The sequence below is a fragment of the Sciurus vulgaris genome (genome assembly GCF_902686455.1).
Source record: "Sciurus vulgaris genome assembly, chromosome: 3".
In the NCBI taxonomy this organism is placed as follows: Eukaryota; Metazoa; Chordata; class Mammalia; order Rodentia; family Sciuridae; genus Sciurus; species Sciurus vulgaris.
In genome coordinates this window covers 71,493,297-71,501,853 of record NC_136463.1, presented here as the reverse complement: position 1 = coordinate 71,501,853, position 8,557 = coordinate 71,493,297, and the positions used below count along the sequence as shown (strand labels likewise).

At 39.5% G+C, this 8,557-nt stretch overlaps 1 pseudogene across 1 annotated transcript; it reads left to right on the top strand.

Annotated features, from left to right (window-relative positions):
- The first annotated feature begins 5,602 nt into the window (after window positions 1-5,602).
- Window positions 5,603-6,172, top strand: LOC306658013 (annotated as a pseudogene). Its single transcript has one exon. The product of its transcript is annotated as an uncharacterized misc_RNA (transcript).
- Window positions 6,173-8,557: the final 2,385 nt, after the last annotated feature.

Here is an 8,557-nt window from a genome sequence, read left to right as displayed (position 1 = left end):
AATAAATTTTAAAATTAGTGTAGCTTTTTCTTCAAAAAAAATCCTGCTAAAAAATTTCCTTAGGATTATGTGTAATCCATAGATGACTTTGAGGAGAATTGGCTCTTAAGAATATTGAGTCTTTTGCCCCTTAAACCTGGTATAGCCCTCCATTTACTTAGGTCCTTTTTATTTCTCTTAGAGATATCAGGTAGTTATCAGTCCTGTGAAGGTCTTACCTGTGTTTTATGTTCTTTTCTCTCAATATTTCTTATTTTTTATACTATCGTAAATGGTACCATTTTAAAATTTAAATTTCTGATTATTTCTATTATATAGAAATACAGTTGATTTTCATATATTGATCTTTTATCTTGCAACCTTGATAAACTCATTTATTAGTTCAAGCAGCTTTTTTGTTCTTTCCATTGTATATTCTATCTTGGTGAACATGACTTCCGTAAGAAGTTTTACTTTTTCCTTTCCATCTGGATGTCTTTTCTTTCTTTCTCATGCCTTATTAGACTGATTAGAATTTCTAATACAATAACAAAAAAGTGATGCAAGCAGGTGTCTTTGCCTTTTACCTGATCTTTGAGGGAAAGCGTTTAGACTATCAATATTAAATATGATGTTACTTAAAAGTTTTGAATACATGCCCTTTATTTATTGATCAAAATCCTCCTTTATTCCTAATTTATCAAGGATTTTTATTAGGAATAAATATCAAACTTTATCAAATGTTTTTTCCTCATCCATCGACATGGTCATCTGGTTTTTACTTTTTAAGTTTGATAATATGATGGTGAAAAGCAGTGCTTGATTTTCAAAGATTAAGCCAATCTCACATTCCTCAGATAAACCACACATAATAGTATTTATCCTTTTAATGTATTGTTGAACCTGTTGAATTCTAGTTGCAAAAAAATTGTTCAAAATATTTGCACCTTTTTCTCCTAAGAGATATGGGTCTACAGTTTTCTTACAGAGTCTTTGCCTGGTTCTATATCAGAGTAATACTGACCTCACTGAAAGTGTTGAAAAGTATCCCCTCCTCTTCCGTTTTCCAGAAGACATTGTGTAGCCTTGTGTGTTAGTCAGCTTTAACCTTGTGTGTTAGTCAGCTGTGACCCAACAAAACAAACTTAAAAGAAGGAAACTTATTTGAGGCCCACAGTTTCAGATGTTCAGTCCAAGGTTGGCTGACTCCATTGCTCTGGGTCAAATGTGAGGCAGAACATAATGGCACAAGGGCATAGGGGGAGAAAGCTGCTCACCAAATTGCAATTGGGAATCAAAGAGAGGTGGGAAGGAGCCACAGGGAAGATGAACCTTTCTAGGAAACACCCCCCAGTGACCACCTCCTCCAGCCATTACCCACCTGCCTAGGGTCACCATTCAAATGTCCATTCAAACTAAGATGGACCAATTAGGTTACAGTTCTCATAGTCTAATTGTCTCACCTCTGACTTCCTGCATTAACACAGGAGCTTTGTGGGGGACACCCTATATCCAAACCACAACAACTTGATATAATTTTTTCTTTAAATGTTTAGGAGAACTCACTAATGAAACCATCTAAGCCTAAAGTTTTTTTTTTTTTTAATGCAAAGATCTTTAACTAAAATTTGGTTAATTTAATGTATATGGGACGATTCCATTTATCTTTTTCATCTTTACTGATCTTCAATAATTTTTGTTTTTGAAGTGGTTTATTTCAATCAAGTTGCTAGATATTTTGAGAAAAAGATTTTCCTAGAAACCACTCATAATTGTTTAAGTGTCAGCAGAATCTTATGATGCTACCAATCTTATTTCCCATTCAGGACAGTTATATTATCTTTGCCAGAAGTGGAAGCTTCAAAAATGTCTGTGTCACCTGAGTCAACAAAGAATGCTGACTGTGCCTATTCACACCGTCTCTGGGAGCACATGCTGTCAGCTGACAAGGGTGTCTGGTTTGACAGGCAAGCTCAGCCCTATGTGCAGATGAAAGCCTCATGCTCTCTGAGCTTGATGTCATCAGACATCAAGTCAGATGCACCCTTTAGGACTCATTTATAACTTAACTGCAAGGAGAAAATGTGCAAATCAGATACATTCGAGCATCTGGTAATTGCATTCCTTACGGTGCATCTGTAAATTAGCACCTCTGTGATGCCAGGCCTTCTGGTGAGCTCTGTGAGCCCAAGCCAACCTCGGGAGCACCAGGATGTAGGCTTTCTGAGCCCCCAAGGATGAGGACCTGGCTCTGAGTATCTTATCAAGGTAAGTGCAGCTGTCAGAAACCAGCTTAACCACTGTTTCTCATGCAACACCCAAAACACATTGCATATCTTCATGCCTAAAATTCTGCAAGCTGTTTCACGTAAAAAGTATTACCCAAACAGCTGCATCTTGTATCCCTAAGGGTCAAAATTTTTCATTTTCACTACTGTGATGAAGTTTGTGCTAATGTCTTTATTTTAAATATTTTTACAATAACAAGCATAAATATAATAAGCAACTAGAGTCACACACTTTGTTTTTTATTGGGGGCCGGGGGCATGGTGGTGGTACCAGGGATTGAAATCTGGGGCACTCCACCACTGAGCCACATCCCCAGTCCTATTTTGCATTTTATTTAGAGACAGGGTCTCACTGAGTTGTTTAGCACCTTGCTTTTGCTGAGGCTGGCTTTGAACTCTCAATCCTCCTGCCTCAGCCTCCTGAGCTGCTGGGATTATAGGTGTGCCCACCATGCCCAACTTCACACACTTTCGTAAGCATAGTCAAGGAACACGGCATAATCCCTGCATGGTCATGCATCATAATCAGAAGCACCAACCCTCAGGATTGGAGAGATGGAGTGGCTAGACAACATTGGTCCCTTCCCACTTCTATGGACACTAACTAGCTGTGTGACTGCAAGTCCAGTCTGTGACCCTCTCTGTCTCTGCCTCCACATCTGAATCATAGCAGAGCCCTCTCTGCATAGGTTGTCAAAGTCCACAGAGAGGCACAAATTGTGACACAAGCTTGAGGACGCACAGTGGCTCATCATTGTAAAAGTAGCATCTTGCATGCCACAGTCAGCAAACCCAGGCAATCATCAGATTCCACCACATCAAATAAAATGCTTCCCACTGGAGACCTTTGCCATTAACGGTGAGTTTTCTTAGAGGAGATATTCTATTTATGGTAAAGCATCTTGCTTAGACAGGCAGCCCCAAAGACTCTTGTTTCTTTTTCTAGACAGGTTATTCCCAAAGAGATAATCTGGGACTTCAGATAATTTGATTAAAGAAATAAGCGTTAAGTATGTATAAAGAAAATTGAGCAACCAGGGCCCTCAGCAACACTTTCCTGCAAGTGGGAGCTGAATACCCTTTATGAGGACATCATAGGAGGAACTCTTTGCATCAAAATGAAAGATCCAGAAAGTGTTAGTTTCTTAGAAAACTAAAACCACCAACTCCCCACCCAACCCCAAATCCCCTCTTCCTTCCCTCTTCCAGGGAAAGCCACCATTGTCCCTGCAGGAAAACAGGAGCCATCTTCAGTGCAACCTTCCAGGAACAAGCCACAGAAGCTTGCAGAGGCTGACCCTAATCATTCCTTCCCACATCTGCCCACCGCAGAGACCCCACCATCTCTCACACCCACTTTGCTGATTCCTGCTTGCCTGTGTCCATCACTTGTTCACATTTCTATCTCCATTTCCACCTAAGAGCTCCTCCCTGTTTCCAGTAGCACAGTGCCTGGAGGACCATGGCCATCTTAAGACGTGGCACAATGAAACTCAGCTGGCTCTCCCCTCACCTCTCAATTCCAGGCTCCTGTGGTTTCTGGAATAAGAATCCAACCACATCAATCCACTTAATCCTCCAGACACCTCCTGCCCTTAGGGGTGTCTAAAGTCTGCCATGCTTGGACCCTGCCACCTGCACCAGTTGCATGCTTTACTAGGCCCTACTTGAAGTCCCTAATTCTGACCACCTGCAGTTCTGAAAGATGGGTTCAACATTGCACACTAAGGGCCTGGGGAGTGACAGCCCAGCCTGCACAAAGGAAAGGTGGGTAGAATAGTAGGGGAAAGTCTAAGGACAAAAGGGACCACACCTCTTTCAAACATGATCAGATCCCATTCTAAGTATTTCTTCTCTCCAGGGCTTATATATTCATAGGCATTTACTGAACACCCACCAAATGTCAGGATGAGGGCTAGGAGGTGAGTCGAGAGCTGATCGTTTCCTCTGAAGGACTAACATTCAGCACAGGGCAGATACTGAATTGGAAGCAATGACCATTATGTGACTTTCAGAACTCAAGGGACTTGAGGGAGGAGGGAATTAAGTCTGTCTCAGGGCAGGGCATGGAAGGGCTATCAATCTTCCTGTAGGAAGCACCACTGGAATTCTGTAGAAGGACAAGGAAACAGAGGTGGGGTCACTCTGAAGGACTGAAACATGTAGGAAGCTGTTCCAGGCACATTCAGGAATGTGTGAGTTATAAAGACAAGAAGAAAATGTCACATGGTCACTTTCCCAGACCAGGATTCTGCCACTTGCTTCAAGAAGCTTCCAAGACACCGTGAAATTCTGTGATGGTTGCGGGGAGAGAGTCCCACACATCAGACTTCATCTAACAGTCGCGAAAGTCCTGAGAACATCCACCAAGCACTTCATAAATGGTCCAGACTCTGAAATGTGAACCACTTCCAACACGACGCACCAACACTTCTTCTCCCTGTGACCAGTTGATGTCAATGCCCCATCGACCTTGAAAAGTGCATCTTGAAAATAGAGTCATAAATGACTCTGCGAGCAGGCTGTTATCAAGTCTGCCCTGCGATTTATTAGAACTTCTGGAAGGCCAGAATAAATGTGGGTTGTGATAAGTCATGTGACAGCAAGATTTTCTGTCCAATGGTTACTGCTATTATAACAAAGATCCGTGGAAGAAGCTCAGAAAAACAAAGAGAAAATGTATAATCTATGCAGAAACATATGTAAGGGGATAACAGGATAAATTCCAACATACATACATACATACATAGTTGCTACTTTGCATAGCTATATTTTTCTAAAAAGAGTATCAACATTGTTCAGATTTTTCAAAGGAGTCATTGATCCCAAAATGATTAAGACTGGCTGCCTTATATTATCTCACTTAACTATGTAAGTTAGGCATTACCGAGACTCAGTGATCTAAGTACACTAAGCTGTTCGTCCATGCACTCACCACACATTAACGGGCATGGTCTCTGCTCCATACCCTCCAGGCTCTAGGAGAAGGCAGCCAGCCTTGTGCAGTAAGTATGGTAGTATTGAGAGACTCTTCATCTGGCCATGTGCCCTGTCTGAGGGGTCTGAGGGTCTCCTCTCGGGAGGAGGACACAGCTGGGCTGGAAGGGTGCTCCCTGCAGAGCATTGGTCAATATGACCTTTTCAGATGTGCCTTCCAAGTGCACCACAACAACATCTTCAGTTAGCACCTGGATTAAATTTTATTTATGACGTGTTTCAAAGCATAAAACTTTATTTTAAATTTATATACTCAAATTTTACTATTTTGTTATGCTTTAGGTGCTATGCTAGAAAGAGTCAAACTGCCACAGATTATGTAGAATATTCACATGAAGATGGCAACTCCTGTGCACCGGCTCATGGCATGGAAACAAGCTGAAGCAAATCAGCAACATGCAAGATGTCGGAAAGGCTTGGAATATGGACGTTGGACTTGCAAATGCACAGGAAAAAGAAAATTCCTCCATAGACCTTCAAGAAGAGCAGAACTAAAGACAGTTTTAAAAGAAAAAGAAAAAATTATTATTACAACAAAGCATTGGAAAGATTCATGTAGAAAAAAAAGATCAAGGGGGAAAAAAAAAGGTCTGAAAGTGTAACAAGTTCCAGTAGCAATAGCAGTGACAGTTCAGCCAGTGATTCTTCATCAGAGAGCAAAGAAACATCTACTCACCTACCTCAGCTTCCTCAGAGGACGGGGACACTGAGGAGAGCTCCTGTAGCTCTTCATCTTGGGCCTCGTCCACAAACTCTTCCTCCTCTGACTCAGGCTCAGGCTCCAGCTCTTCCAGAGCAGCAGCCCCAGCACAGACAGCAGCTCTGAAGATGAGCCACCAAAGAAGAAGAAAAAAAAAATAGAATGGCTCTGCCCAGATCGGGCTGATGAACAAAAGGCATCAACGTGATGGTCGGAAGAGAATTTAGACAATTTGTTCTTTTTTTTTTTTTTTTTTTTTGTGGTGCTGGGGATTGAACCCAGGGCCTTGTGCATGTGAAGCAAACACTTTACCAACTAAGCTATCTCCCCAGCCCACTAGACAATGTTAAAGTCAAACAGGTTAACTGGTAATGTCTAGAGTTCAAATTTTCTGCCAGGTGTGATGCCACATACCTCTAATCCCACTGGCTCCAGAGGCTGAGGCAGGAGGAACACAAGTTCAAAGCCAGCCTCAGCAACTTAATGAAGCCCCAAGCAACTCAGTGAGACCCTGTCTCAAAATAAAAAATAAATGGGAATTTATAAAAAGACTTTATACCAAGAATACAAATAATCCACTCAATAAATGGGCTAAGGAAATGAGCAGACACTTCATAGAAGAAGATCTACAAGCAATCAACAGATACATGAAAAAATGTTCAACATCTCTAGTAATAAGAGAAATGCAAATCAAAACTACCTTAAGATTCCATCTCACCCCAATTAGAATGTCTATTATCAAGATTACAAGCATCAATAGGTGTTGGCGAGGATGTGGGGGAAAAGGTACACTCATACATTGCTGGTGAGGTTGCAAATTGTTACAGCCACTCTGGAAAGCAGTGTGGAGATTCCTCAGAAAGCTTGGAATGGACCCACCATTTGACCCAGCTATCCCACTCCTAGGCCTATACCCAAAGGACTTAAAATCAGCATATGACAGTGATGCAGCCACATCTATGTTTATAGCAACTCAATTCCCAATAGCTAGATTGTGGAACCAACCTAGATGCCCTACAATAGATGGATGAATAAAGAAACTGTGGTATATACACACAATGGATTGTTATTCAGCCATAAAGAAGAATAAAATTCTGGCATTTGCTGGTAAATGGATGAAGTTGGAAAATATCATGCTAAGTGAAATAAGCCAACCCCAAAGAACCAAAGACTGAATGATTTCTCTGATAAGTGGATGATAATACATAATGGGAGTGGGTAAGGCAAAAATGGAGGGAGGATGGATTGTGCAGAGGAAAATGAGGGGTGAGGTGGGGTTGCGGGGAAGGAAAGATAATAGAATGAGACAAATATCATTACCCTGTGTACATGTATGTTTACACAAACAGTATGACCCTACTTCATGTTCAACCAGAGAAATGAAAGTTCTACCCCATATGTGTACAATGAATCAAAGTAATAATAATTTTTTTTAAAGTGTAGAAGGTAAAAATAAAATAAATAGGACTGGGTGTGTGACTCAGTTGTCAAACACTCTGGGTTAAATCCCTGGGACCAAAAAACAGTTTCTAAGTGCTTTACATTGTAAGAGCATAAGGATTATTAACATATATACATATATATGTATACATATACATACATATAACTTTATTTTAGGGATGAATCTTATTTTTCTTTTTATCTTTGAAATATATCTCTAGAACTTAAAGCTGAAATCTGGTAAATACGTTTTAGTGATGAAACTTACTTTTTTTTTCCTATAAAATAAATGCCATACTTCGTTATATGTTGACGGTATATGTCAGACAAGTTTTCAGGGTAATGCTTAGAATATCTGACAATGAATTTCTTAATACTTATGGCCATGTTATGTGAAATTTAATATATTATTACTCTATGCTTAGGAGTTTTCCTAGTATTAATAAATGTGGTCTATTTTTATGTTTATGTTCAGAAAGTTATTTTGACATTTTGTCCTGATAAGTTCAAGAGACCTATAAAAAATATTTAGACCTTTTAAATGCTACAAGTTTTGAGTTGTTGTGTTTTATCATTCATTTCCTTCTGGTTCCTTAAGTTCTTAGAGTTACCCTTTCTTCAGGAAAATCATTCTAGAAGAACCTAAAAATGTATAAAAAGTTTGAAGCTAAGGAAGCTAATTTTGGTAACTTTAAAAAAAATCAGAATATCAGAAAAGAAAGAAACCAAGTAAAAGGTTGGCTTAAGTAAAAATGCTATAAATATCTTTGTGTAGTAAAAATACTATAAAAGGTACCATTCAAATAGGGGGTGGGTAGGAGGAAGAGAGGCAATTTTTCCAAAAATCAGGACAGTTGCTTTTTATTAAAAAGATTTTTTCTTAAGCTTTCATAAAGATTTTTCTTTTGCCATTTTTGCAATTATGGTATGACAGTTTATATGGTATCTGGTCTATATGACTGTCTACTGCAAAACTGAATGAGGATTCCTGGTGTGTTAAATAGCATATACACAGCTAACTCTAACATGAAAGGTTAAAGAAGAAATACTGCACAATGCACAATATTTCTTTTTTAAAATTAACAGCTTTATTAAAAATCTAAACCACATACCATAAAATTTACCCTTTTAATGTATACACTTCTGTAGGGTT